Source organism: Pholcus phalangioides, unplaced genomic scaffold (genome assembly GCF_987345545.1).
Source record: "Pholcus phalangioides strain wild (caught in Gottingen) unplaced genomic scaffold, Ppha-v1.0 ptg000017l_1, whole genome shotgun sequence".
Taxonomy (NCBI): domain Eukaryota; kingdom Metazoa; phylum Arthropoda; class Arachnida; order Araneae; family Pholcidae; genus Pholcus; species Pholcus phalangioides.
The window spans coordinates 44,497,228-44,510,904 of NW_028301610.1; the positions used below are offsets into that span (position 1 = coordinate 44,497,228).

A 13,677-nucleotide genomic window follows, 5' to 3' on the forward strand; every position below is an offset into this window, starting at 1 on the left:
GGTTTTAAGAAGACAAAAAACGCTTTCTCCATATTATTTCTACTAACATTTGTCTTTTTTTTCTTACATAAAAAAATATTTTCAGGTTATAGAATCGACAATATAGTTATATACAGACATTTATAAATTTGGTTCAATATATGTGAAAAATGGGTAAATGTCTATACAATGTCAACTACAGATCATATACCTTCGATTTATTTTGAGCAAAATCTGGCAAGCAACAGCGAGCGACTCACTACATGGTGGAACGAACTTCAATCAATAAGAGTTAATTTCCGAAAGCCCATACACAAAAGAGAAAAATTCCCATCGATAAATTCGCACTCATCAGTAAATGGATACATATAAACGGGGAAAAAAAAGTATTGCGTCATCCATTCAGCAACGTAAATTAGTATTTTCAATGGATTGATTTCATTTTATTTTATTAATAAAGATATAGTAAAATTTCAAGTTTCTAAAACAATCTTATCCGTATGGTCAGATCGATACTGGCAAGGGTATTTGATTCGCATATTGTAGTCAATGTGGCTGTTATTATGAATAATTGAGTTTTATTCACTTGATCTTTAGATCGGAAAGTTCAGTGAGTCCTTAAAAATAAACGTGAAGCTTTCTTTTTCAAGGCCTAAGGAGCCATAAGGTTAGAGTCAAAAGCTCGCAATTAAAAAAGACGGTTCGATCCCAAGGGTCATAAGAACCATTTGTTTATTTCAAGCTGCTTTTTTTGATCTGAGCATGTTCTTACCAAGCGTTACCTTACTTATATGCATTTTTTTACATTCATAAGAGTTACAAATGATGTGAGGGTCCCCGATTCATTATTCAAGTGTGGAAAGTTATTTTATTTATTTTTTTTAGATCATTTATCAGTTCCCCATCAGCATTTTCTCCATTACGCTAATTAACTTGCTATTCCACATGCAATTATTATGCGATATCTTTTTCTACCCGATCGCGAACGTTCATTCTTTCACTGTCCATTATTTTAATAGCACCTATTTGAAACAAAAATATATTCGAAAAATTTGTTGAAAAATTCTGAATATATATATATATATATATACATATGTTGGTTAAATATCACATATTAAATTCTTAAAATTCTTCATTCGTTTGTATAAAAATGTCTTTCTTTCCCGTTATTTTAAGGATTTTATCTTGATTCTATATTTGAATTCTTTATTTTAATTGATACTTATTTTTTTTAATTTATATTCTACAAAATTATTATGCATTTTAGTTATCCTTCTCAATTTAATTGAATAATACCTCTAGAATGAATGCATCGTTACATCTTTATTACATATAGTATACTTTCTATATCTTCAATAACAATAATTAGTTTTTGTGTACTGATATAAATAACAATCATATTCAGTTATAGCAGTTTTTTTAATTTTTACATTACAACGAGATCATTGAAAGTTTTAGCTGTTGTGGACTTCGTATTTACAATTTAAATTTATATTTCAATTTCTCCCAAATCTCATTCACTTTGATGAAAAATTCATTATTTATTTGAATCAATCGGTATGTATTCAAGTTGTAAAAGCATATTATTCCAAAAGTCATTATTTAATAATATATGATTACATTTTTTGTAAAAATCTCCGATTTTCAACATTACAAAACGATTTCAATCGTATTTACGAGGAAAAACAAAAAAATTCACGTTTTTTTTTTCATTGATTATAATTCGAATTTATCTTAATTTTTAATTTATCATCAAATATTTTTAAAAATTATATAAAAATTTCATTGAAGTGCAATCAACGAGATAATTTGGTGTTTCTTCTTGATTTCAATCTTTATACTGACTTACATTTTCATATTCAAAAATATTATCCTAGAGTTTAAATTTAACAAATGTAAAAAATTACCATCAATGTTTTCTAGTTTATGAAAGAATCTGGATTATGAATCAATATCTTCAAAAATTCCTCATCACCATTCGTTTAAATACACGCGCAGTAAATAACCTTTCCCATTTCATGAGATATCGATTAGATAATTACGGTTTTCCTCCAGAAAATAACATTTTGGCATCCTTTAAATTGCATTTTACTTTAAAAAATATGACAAAAATGTTTTCAACTATTAACTTATTATGATTTTAAATCCTTATATAACATTTTAATTAGACTAATTTGTAGTAGACATGTCTAATTGTAATTAATTGTTGCCTTTTTATTGATTACGATCAGTTTTTCTTGCCTTTTTGTGGAATTGATGATCATAAAGTTACCTTTAGTTTTATTTTATTATTGTTTTCATTTTCTTGAAAGAAAAATCTGATTTGTACGAATTGTATAAGCTGGAAGAGGATTTTTCCGAGATATACCGAAAGATTTCAAAATGGCTATATTGACAAAAATTCCTCCATCAAGGCGGCCATTTTTGGAGATAATTGAGCTTAAGAAGAAAGGGAACTCAATTTCCAATCTATATCGATCTAATTAGTATGAAACATAAATTGCGAAAAAATTCACGAATCAATCGGAATTATTGGAATTCAATACTTTTATGGGTTTATAATGATATGTTTTTACGAACTTGAATACTATTAAATATATATTTCAGTCTACTTTCTAATGTACATGTATCAAACTAATCAAATATGGCGGTCAGTTTCTAGTTACCATTAAACTAAAAGTAACAAATCCATTAATGAAAGGCTTCTGTAATAATATCTTCGATGGAATTAGCAAATATTTACCTTATTTTTTAAATTTCGTTAATTTTACGGTACGGTGTAGGCTTTACGATTTAAAAAATATACAATTTACAGGAATTTACGTGGAAATTAAAAAAATTAAAATAGTAAATGATATAAAGACTTACCTTGCTTGGACTTTGATATAAAAATGGAAGTTTAAATGAAAGTAATAAAGTGGAAATGATGTTTAGAATTTGATACCGGGTATATTTTGATTTATATGACATTATATATTACAAAGAACGCCATGTTTATTATATGATATCAAAACTTAGAGTTGCAGCGCCATCTTTTGGTGTTATGAATAACTATAGACTTGGATAGAGATTACGAATTTTTAGAGCGTTTTAATACGATTAAAAATTTTATGTTCATAATTTATTAAAAGGAATTAATCTTTATACTAGATCCAAAATAAATAAAAAACATTTGCACACTTTTTTACATTGAAATTCTTTAGATTTTCATGTTAATGTCATGTAATTCGTTAACGTTTCAATCGGTCGTCTACTTATTATTTACTATGAAAAATATTTACTTATTTTTCATTCATTAATCAATTATATTACTAACTATATATACATATATATATATATATATATATATATATATTATCATACGTAATAACATAGTCTAATGTTTCATCTTTGATGTAAAATAATTATGTATTTATGTATTGATTATTATTCCTTTTATTTTCCAGTTTTTCAAGTGGTCGTTCGTCACTCCAATGGTCAAAAATGCATAAAATTACTCAATTTTGTTTTTATATCTGTGTCCTGATCTGATGATGATGAAATATTATAAGTTTTTAATTTTTTTGTAAAAATTTGTATAAATAAAATGAAATTTTCCACCTACTGTGAACGTTAATGTGCTTGGTGAATTATTTTTTTCCTTCTAGGTCATCCAGGTTTAGTGCCATAATTATGAGTCTTAGACCTCATTGTAAATTCCAATATTGATAACATATTTCCTGCAACAAAAAAATCAAATATTATTTATTAATATTTGCAATAAAATAGAATAATTGAATAAATTATTTTCTTATTTATTAATACAAATTGTACATGAAAAACTTGAGGAAAACTGAATTATTGCAGTGATAAAAACATTCACATTTGAGATCATTCTCGATTTAATATGAGAATTCTAGGTAATTTTTTAAAATACCAAATTATTAAAATCATCATTAACCCTTAACTCTTCTTGGTTCAACCCCCTTCCCCCCCCCCCATAGAAAAATATCGAAATTTGAAGAAAAAGGGTAAAATTTACAGTTTGTCTCGATTTTAATGTTATTTATAAACAAATGAAACCTTTCTTATCCAAAAATTGAATAGTTTTACTTTGAGTTCTCTTTTCAATCTTCTCAAATTTGTGAGATTTTATAAATCTCTGAACCATAAAATTTAAGCAACTCTCTAAAATCACACGAATAAGGAATCAACTCTTTCTAGATGAAAACAATTTGTATTTACAATCGCGTATTTTGTCCTGAAATCACACTGAAAGATGTACTTTCTAAAATACTAAAAAAAAAATCAGAAAAGAAACAGGTATAAAATAGGTTTTTACAGCATGTACACCGCTCAAAACAATTAAGGGGTATGTATTATTTATTCACATTTATTAAAATTTAGTTGATTAATTCTTGTGACATGACTCTGAATACCTAAAAATGTTCTTTTTCATTTAAAATGTTCAAAAATCACAATAAAAAAAACGTACATTTTTCTTAATTGTTTTGAGCAGTGTATTTGCCATGTATATTGAAATATAGTGGGTTAAAACAATTTTAACCTTGGATATTCCTATTTTAATGTATTGTAAATCAATAATACTAAACTTTCGAGTTTTCCTCTTCAAAACTAGGCAAATTATATCACGTCAATAGTTTTTAAAATTGAAATCACAAAACTATAAAATACGTGAAATCTACTGTTTGTTTTACTCATTAACGGCAGTATGCCAATCAGCTGGAATAAATGAAGGGTTACGTAGGTAGGCGAATTAAATGCCATAGAAACCAGCTGCAAATTCCTACTTTGCATTAATTTCCCATTGTAATAAAAGCACGCATTTGCGGTTGCAGGATTCTTAGGCATCTTTGAAGCTTGTGAAAATTTCCAGCTGCTGAGTTTCGTCGCTTTTAATTAAATCGGGAGTACTTATAATTAACGCAATTAACTCCTCGTGAGAGAAAGCGACGAACTCCCTCTCTCTTCGGATTAAGGACTGCATGAATACAGTATATATTTCGTTTATCAGGGATAAGTAAAAAAAACTACTCATTTTTTTTTAGGCTCGTCACCGGGAATAATTCCAATTTACTTATTCCCTTTCTTTAGCATGAACGTAAAATTTGCATCTCTTTTAATTAACTAGCCTAGTATCGTTTTTAATTCAAATCTCTCTTAGAAGTATGATAGACTGCTCAAAAGTCCATCGCTAGCTCTCAAATTTAAAAGATACGCGCTTTGAATTTATTAAGCCTCTGTAGAGCAGAGTTTGTGGCTTAATTGAAATTTACTGAGTTGATTACAAATATTGAAAAATTATGCAAATTGGCAACTAATACACGTATAATCCGACTAGCAATGAAGTTATTTTAAAACTCGGGGTAAAGTAAATAGACAGAAGCATTTTCCAAGTGCAGCTGTTATTTTCCTAAACTAAGAAAACTTCGAGTTTAAGGATAATATAAGAGCTAAAAACTTGTCGAGCTGAATAGACAAATCATAATTGTATTTATAAGATTTTGGCTTTAGAATTGAATCTAAATGTTAAAAAAAATACGTTATACCGGATGTAAATTTAGAGAAATTCCGTAAAACACGAGCGCAAATCCAGTAAGCACATCTCTAAATTGGTTTTTATTAAAGAATTACATGAGTTAGAATTATTACACATGAGGGGAACAAAGGATTTATCATCCTAGAGAATATTAATTTACTTATAATCTTACGCATAATTTTATGTTAAGAAAAGGAATAAAGATGTTAATACCCTTCCCCCCCCCCCCCTACATTACAGGGTATAATGCTGTACCTCTCGTGTATAACAGAACTGATTTTTTGGAAATATAGGTGAATGAAATTAAAATACGAATTATATTATATATTTTTCTTTTCATTATTATCAAATCATCCTAAAATTTAATGTGATTAATAAAGGTTGAAAAATCAATCACTTTAGAGATAATCATGATAGTATTTGAATATATATAACAAAGGAAAATCCCATATACATGACAAAGAGAAAAAGAGATAAGAAGTATTTGCAACTCTAAATACGGGATATCACTGACCGCAGACAAAAAATGCAATTTATCACAAATTTGTTAATTATTTAAAAAATTGCTGAGATAAAAAGTGCTGAATGAAACCTCAGTAAACAAAGATCTATTTTTCGAAAAAAAATATTTGTCATTATGGGGATCATATTTCTTCAAATAAAATACGGGCCATATAAACACGGCAAAATACGGTATATCGTGAACTGCCAATAACAACAAAATCAGCAAACTGTATATTTTACTCTCAATTAAATATTTTAGGTAATTCAAAAAAAAAAATGCACTCAAAATTAATTTAATTGCTGTGAGATGTATTTTTCCAATTAAAAATATGCTAACAGCACCAATTTACATCCGTAGGCATTAATTGTTTTCCACTACGTTTTTGTAGTGGTGAACCATATAGAGAGATTGTTCATACTTCTCATATAAGGTATAACATCTCGTATTTTTTGGGGGGATATAGGTGAATGAGACCAAAATAGGAATCATGTTTTTTCCACTTTTTGTAATTATTAAATTTAATATCAGAGGGAAAATGAATCAACCATTATAGACGATGAAGCATTATTATTCTCGTACAATTTATTTTTTATGTGTTACCCAAGAATTCAAGAATCTGAAAAGGACAACTTTTGAAATCACTTCCATACGTTTCCGTAGACCAGCGTTTCTCTATCTATAGTCCGAGGGTCAGAGGTGGTCCGCGATGATAGAAAAAGTGGCTCATCGGCAGAGTTTATAATTTACTTTAAAAGTAATTGTAAAATTGTTCAATTGGTGTATATAATTGCTACTAGTAATATCCTTACGAGTTCAAATAAAAATTATAGCTTCATACTTGACGTGCATCACCATATCTCATCCAGGAAATTCCAACCCTATAAATACGGATATCACTAATTGCAGCCAAAAAATAATTCAATTTATCACATATTTGCTAATTATTGCAATAATTGCTGAGATAAAGGGCTGAATCAAATCACAGTAAACAAAGATGTATTTCTCGAAAAAAGAATTTGTCTCATGACTTGGTGATCATATTTCTTCAAATAAAATATTGATCTAAAACACGCCAAAATACGTTACACCGTCACAATTGTCACCAAAAACTCTGCCATAAGTCGGCAAAATCAACAATCGTTACAAAAATTGCTGAAAAATTACACTCTTCAGAAATTAACTAGAGCTAATGGAAATTGTGCGGAGAATTGAAAACGCATAATTATCATAATACCATTTATAAGCGAGAAAAATTACCACCATTCACGAGTTTAGTAAGCATTATAAATCCAAATACGTTTCGGTGAAAAAAACGGGACGAATGAATAAAATAGTCGGAACCAAACATTTGGCCGTTCTGACAGTCCCGCAAAATACGGGACACCATCACGTTGCAAGCTGGTGGTCCGTCGAATTGTTTCAGACATTTCACTGATCCTTGAATTCAGAAAGATTGGGAAAAACACTGCTATAGACCAAATACTTGAAATATAGGAAAGTTATCTTCTCCTTTTTGCCCGTTCTCTCAAGCTCAATCGTCCCTGAGGTTTTCCTAATCATCACAAATGTATGGATCACGATGACTTTTCATCCACGTTTTTCTCAAAGAATGAATCGTTGTGTTGGGGGGTAAAAAAAAAATAATAAAAATTCCCATTTCTCCTCACGAAAAATTCTAATAACGCTACGCATATTTTTATAACAGTGGACACCTCGACGAGGTTTTTTTTTTGATATTTTTTATGATTGCTTTCACATCACATGACGATTTTGAAAGCATTTCAACCATGATTAAAAAGGTTTTTTTTCCCCCAAGACAAGCTCTCTTTATCATTCCTTGCCCATCGTTTCTATACCAAAATTAAACGTTGCTTTTCCCCCCACTTATTTTCCCTTAAATCGCCGTCAACCATAGCCACATCATGTAATTTATCAATGGACGAGATAATTACAAAACCGGTCCATCTGAAAATGTTCCATCGTTGTCGAAGATGCTTATATATACTTATAATCGCATTTTGTGATGGTTGTGTGGCGAGAGAGAGAGAGAGAGAGAGAGAAAAAAAAACGAAAAATAATAATAAAATAATAATAATAACCAAAATATTCACTAGAATTCTATCAGTAACAAAACAGAGTTGAGAGGACTAATAATACAGTCCGATTCATCTCATTTCTAGCTAGTTATTTTTGGTGGAGAAGGACTAAATGACTGTTAAGATTGATGATTAGGTCATCCGCTGAGTGCTAATGAACACAGAATAACTGAGTGAGTTCTGATGAGAAATTACTAAAGTAATTATCATCAGCAGAGTTTCCGATCAGCTTTTGTTAAATCGGCACGCGATCCTAAAACCTAAAAAAGAACACAGGAAAGGGTTCGCGTTCGTATCTCGTGGTCGGTAATTTAATTAATTCACGTGAGAAATTAACAACGGATATTTATGATATCGTATTATTTTAATTATTATTTTCTTTCTCCCCAGTAAATATTCGATACCGTCTTATATATGTTACTAGATTTTGAGGCTTCAAATACCCAGATTATCAAATGCTGAAAATGAAATAAATATGTAAAAAGTGATAGGTCTCTCACCTTTAAAATGATTGATTTCTTCTTGTGGATATATCTTGATAGTAAAGTCGATCGGAGAAATGACTTTTCGGTATTGGATGGGAAAATATATGTATAATGAGTTTATAGAGATATTTTGAGAAATACTTAATATTTTAGCATTGGATTTTTCATTAACCTCTCACAGAGGTAAAAAATATTTCATGTGTACTTATTTAGAGATTCTCTCACTCACTTTCCTGCTGGTTTTCACAAAAATATAAAGGGTTTTCTTACAATTTTTTTTGTTTTTGTACTCAATAAATAAATATATTTCCAGGATTACTATTATTGAAAACATTTTCATTTTTTGGTAAATTTCAACCAAAATTACTCACTTCTTTCCAGTACATAACTACTTACAACTTAAATATAAAATAAATTTATCTATTTGTGATTTTTTATACAAAATATGAATAATTTCCCATGTGATTTTTTCAGTAATAACCTATTCAAGTATTTTGAACCGTAAACACAGTGTTCTTTCATGAACGAAATAGAAAAACAGCACAAAAAACTTTTCTCGTGCATTTTATTGCATACGTATCAATCAAACATATATCTTATCGATTTAATTACTTTTTACTATAGGAATTTTGCCATTTATACGAAAAAAACGTTGTATAGTTGGAGCCTGTACCCTTTTCCATTGACACAAGAGGGCAGCACAAAACTCAGGGTATAAATGTTTCACTAAGTATAAAGCCCAATTTTTAAAATTGATTGAAAATTTAGGGAACATTAATTTTTTTGGACCATAAACCCATTACAGGAAAAGTCTAGAAAAATCTAAAATTTAATTTTTTCACTCCAATCGCCAGGTAACCGATGCGATGATTTAGGAATGTTCATGTGTCAATGTGTGACGCTAATAGACGTTAATAGATTCTATCGAAATTGATTTGCAGGGGAAAAAATGAATTTTGTTCTTTCAATTTCGGTTTTCTCAATTTACGCATGTTACATTGTTACATTTTTGTTAATTTCGTGAGGAATTTTCAGTTTTTAAAATCATAGAGTACTTCTATTAAAAACTCGTTATATAGGTAATAGACAAATTGATTATGGGCGTTTGACAGAGCGTTTAAGATGAATTTTACTGTCTTTCGGAACTTCAAAAATGAACACGGGTGTGAACACGAGTAAAACATACATAATTTCTTTCATCATTTCATACTTTTAGGAATTACATACAGTATACATGGAGAAAGAATCAAAGCTATTTCAGGAGAAAGATGAATTTGTAATATTCAATAGATGGCGCCAGTTGAAAGATCAATCTTTCATCAATTGACTTTTCACGTGCAAACAAACAATTTATTTTCTCAAAAAGTTTATATTTACATTTCTTATTTTTGTTATTTGAGATATTTATCACGCGCTGTGACAATAATTAAATATTTCAAGTCCGAATAATAACTATTATGGAAATAGATCTCTCTTGAATGTATGTTAAAATATTTCTATTAAAATATAAGTTTTTATTTTTGTTCATGATATACACATATATTGTATAGCTTTTTTATGAAAGCAATAAATTATTTCATTGATGTTCATAAACTCTTTATGTTCCGGGCACCCCTACCCGATCTCCAAGAGTTCCCCTGGAACACCATAAAGTGTCGTGTCTCGCTGATTGGGAATCACAATCGTGTTACTACGTTGAATATAATTCTGCCGTTAAAATTTGCGGCACCCCTAATCGGTCTCATAGCACCCTGGAGTGCCGTAAACACTCTTCCGAAATCAATCTCTTTCATGCCAAAAAACTAAGATTCGAAATTCATGCTTTTCGTACCAGAGATTGAGCGGTAATTGCAGCCATCTAGCTGTTATACGGGTAGTCTTTGACTTGACCTCCAAATAGCAACCATACGGCAACTGTGGCATGTAACACAAAGTAGCTCAAAGCAATTGCTTGACAACTAACTCGAATGGGTGTTCTCATTGGTATGTCAACCGTAAATAAAAATTTCAGCAAAAGCATCAAGTACGTTTTAGTGCATCAGTGAGCACCACGATCCTCACAAGCTGTAACGCAGTGTGCCACTAAATATTGGGAGATGACCAGAATGGATTTTGCACATGGTTAGGCCACAGTTTTGGTACCATTTCTTATACGTACCTTATTAATCGATTACTGAATTACCACACGTGTCATCAACCATACAATCGACTCTCCATACACTGAAGTCATTTTATACCAGTGTTTCCCAACCTTTATGATATCGCGGAACCCCTTGTATTAAAGATCAATGCACCACGGTCTCCCCCCATAAAACTCAAATGTGTGCGTGTGTGTGTATTGTTATTATAATTTTTCATATCATAAAAAATTCAAATTTCACAGCATTTCAAAATGTGAGATCCATGCAATGGTATCTCGTGGGCCCCTTACAAAGTACTCATGGATACCAAAATATCCGCGGACCACGGGTCGAAAAACACTGCTCTATATCATCAAAAACATTCGTTGTAATTGAAAATAGTTGAATATGAGTTCGTTATTTGCACAATAAATTCATACATTTTAGTTATGGGCATCTTTTTCTTAGCTACCTCGTTGGGCATTTTGCCTTTTGTGGCCTTGTGTATTTGTATTTGAATTTTTTTTTTAATATTGCTTTTGGCTCACATTATTTTATAGCTGAATTATGTTTAGAAAGAACATTTAATGCTGTTAACCCATCTTTGAGACGATGTCAAGCGCAGCCACCCTGGATAAGCTTTGGGTACAATGGCTCAGAGTCATAACTACAATTTTTAGTTTGGTTAGCAAGCTTGATTCGTCGTTCCCTCCACAAGTCATAGTTTTCAACAGTTTTTTATGTTTCTCCCTAAAATATATTCCGTCCCCTCAAGACTATCATCAGGTGCATGTGCTCCCTCGTCGACTTTTCCGGGATCCAATCCTGCTATGACCATGGCAACTTCACCACTATAAATCAGCAACAACTATAGATAGTCAAAAACAAGTAGATAAGGACAGAGGTTTCTAACGTCAAAGCTCTAGCGGTGGTAATGAGTATGTTCTGTGGAATCCAAACAAGTTTTGAATATTTGTTTGAACATTTCACTAATATATACAGGATGTCCCGCGAAATTTACGCCAATTCTACGATTCAAGAATCCTCACTCCTAGCAGATAAAAAATTTCTATACATGAATTATGTATCTTTCCAATCTCTGCCTAGGATGTGCCATGCATTTGGGCAGCATCAGTATAAGTAACACAAAAGTTACACCTAATTTTCTATGAAAAGGTACTCGGTTGATGTATGAGCTTCGGGAGTTGATGTTATCCTTCTACAATATCGCATGAGTATTTGGAAAGAAAAGTCTACATGCCCCTGTGAGGAATCGAACTATCATGTCCTTGCTATCTGGACGAGGGGTCTAGAGCACTACGCTAGATTAGTAATGATATTTCCCTTCATTAGAGCATACATGTACGCTGAACGAGATTGTGTAACGGACAGTCTACAAATGTATCCACAAAACTATTGGAATCTTCCAAAAATCGTCCTTTCCTGCAAATAGCGTGTGCCGCAGATACACACAAAACACCAAGGTATAGTCCAATCCAGAAGTCATAAGAGCAATAGCTAGGAGTATTTAAGGAATACCTGGTGACAGATTCCTTAACATTAGCTCATGAATAATCAGTAGGAATTGAAGATTTTTTGGAAAAGCAACGAAAAGACAATTATTGAAAAGCAGTAGCGAAAAATTAACATTTTTAAGCTGTATAAACCAGTTTTTTTTTACGGGAAACTATGGTGGATCATTATTTTACCAATCTCTGCCTAGGGTGCGCCTTGCATTTGGGCAGCGTCAAATGCATGGTAGGTAGCACAAAACGCACACCAAATTCAATGAACCACTAATCTGTTTCAGCAAGGCCTGTATGTTATCCTCCTACAATATCTCATGATAACATAGAATGGATTTAACATGTCTCACCTGTTTCAAGATGGTTCTTCTAGACACAATAAATCCAATGCCATCAATGATGAGATAAATCCTTCCATCAATGAAGAATTCTGCTAAAGAATTTGTTCACACTGATCAAACCACATAGATACGGTGGATATCCTACCCAACACCAAACTGCTGCACACACACACACATAATCTCCAAAACTCAGAATTAATCCTGATTGCATCAGTTATCTCAAACAACATACTAGTCGTAGATTCCACGAAATACCTTGAGGTACAACACTTGAAACTATGTCCAGAGCACATTTGGAGCAGATGCAGCGGTGTTGTTCTTTGAACTGGAGCTCGAGCGGCACTACCAGAAGATGGGTCCTCACATCGGTCCTTATGTATTATCTATCTATATATATATACACATACACATAGAGAACAAAATGCGCACGCTTATATACCGCGAGAGCGGTGAACCTACAAAATTCCCACTTAATTTAACGGCTTGAGTACCCTGCGTTATAACTTCTTCTCCTAAAACCGAACCTAAATCTTGTCATTGCGTTTTTTACGGCCATTAGGCTGATGGAACACGTTTGGAAAATTGTGCTTGGTTAACTGTTATTGTTATTAACTGCGATCTCTTTACTTTTATGGATATGGTCACTATTTTTCGATTTTTTTTTTCATTTTCTTACCTTCCACACACAACCCACCTATTTTTTTTTTCTTTTCATTTTTATTGACCGCTAGCACAAACTGCGGCACAATAACTTTTTTAAAGACAAGAGCTTTTGGTAAAGCTCTACAAGATGACGCTCTACTTTGTTACGATTTACTCTATTACGATCACACGGCAACCTTCCCATTCCCAATCTTTTTACTACCTCTCCTGACTTTCAACGCGTTTAAACGATTTTATGACCCTTTATGTAATAGTCAACTACACGCTTTTGTACGTTTAATGGCCGCAGAAGTTGTTTCTTTCTAAATGGGTTGGCTCTACCATCTTTGTCTTGAATGGGACATTTACGGCTCGATGCTCATGCGGGTATATGAAAGCCCGAGAATCAAAAATGCGGCTATAAATGACATGACATTACGTCGC

At 31.4% G+C, this 13,677-nt stretch overlaps 2 long non-coding RNA genes across 4 annotated transcripts in view; one reads left to right on the forward strand and one right to left on the reverse strand.

Moving 5' to 3' along the window:
- LOC149073499 (uncharacterized) overlaps nt 1–3,570 on the forward strand; it is a 92,936-nt gene extending 89,366 nt beyond the window's left edge. For all 3 annotated transcript variants that reach the window (XR_016194358.1, XR_016194357.1, XR_016194356.1), the window contains one exon: nt 3,426–3,570. This is a non-coding gene — a long non-coding RNA (uncharacterized LOC149073499). The remainder of the gene's footprint in view (nt 1–3,425) is intronic.
- Nucleotides 1–13,677, reverse strand: part of LOC149073500 (uncharacterized) — a 105,561-nt gene that overhangs the window by 46,935 nt on the left and 44,949 nt on the right. The window contains exon 3 of the long non-coding RNA XR_016194359.1: nt 3,584–3,698. This is a non-coding gene — a long non-coding RNA (uncharacterized LOC149073500). The remainder of the gene's footprint in view (nt 1–3,583; nt 3,699–13,677) is intronic.